A 395-nucleotide genomic window follows, 5' to 3' on the forward strand; every position below is an offset into this window, starting at 1 on the left:
TTCCAACAAAAAATTCAAGACCGAAATTTTAAGAGAGCTGACCCGATAGGGAGAGTGAACCCTGGTGGAATGATGCAACAGTGTTTATTAGGAGCTGGAAAAGGGAAAAACTGGGGCGAGTTTTTGGAAAGGTATGGGAAAAAAAGGCATTTATTTTTTTAAAGAAGAATACAAGAACAGAGTTAAAAGAAAACCAAGAAAAAATGGGGGGGAAAGAACTAGCGAAAGGGCAGATCAGCCCTAAACAATGTTGCAAGGAAGCTACGAAAGCGGTTGCCATCGCAAAATTACAAGCATCCGACCATGTTTATGAATAATTAAAACCCAAAGAAGACGGCGAAGATTTCAAGTTGGTAAGATTTAAAAAAAGGTACGAAAGATTTAACAACAAAAGG

This window comes from Penaeus monodon, chromosome 27 (genome assembly GCF_015228065.2).
Source record: "Penaeus monodon isolate SGIC_2016 chromosome 27, NSTDA_Pmon_1, whole genome shotgun sequence".
NCBI classification, from domain to species: domain Eukaryota; kingdom Metazoa; phylum Arthropoda; class Malacostraca; order Decapoda; family Penaeidae; genus Penaeus; species Penaeus monodon.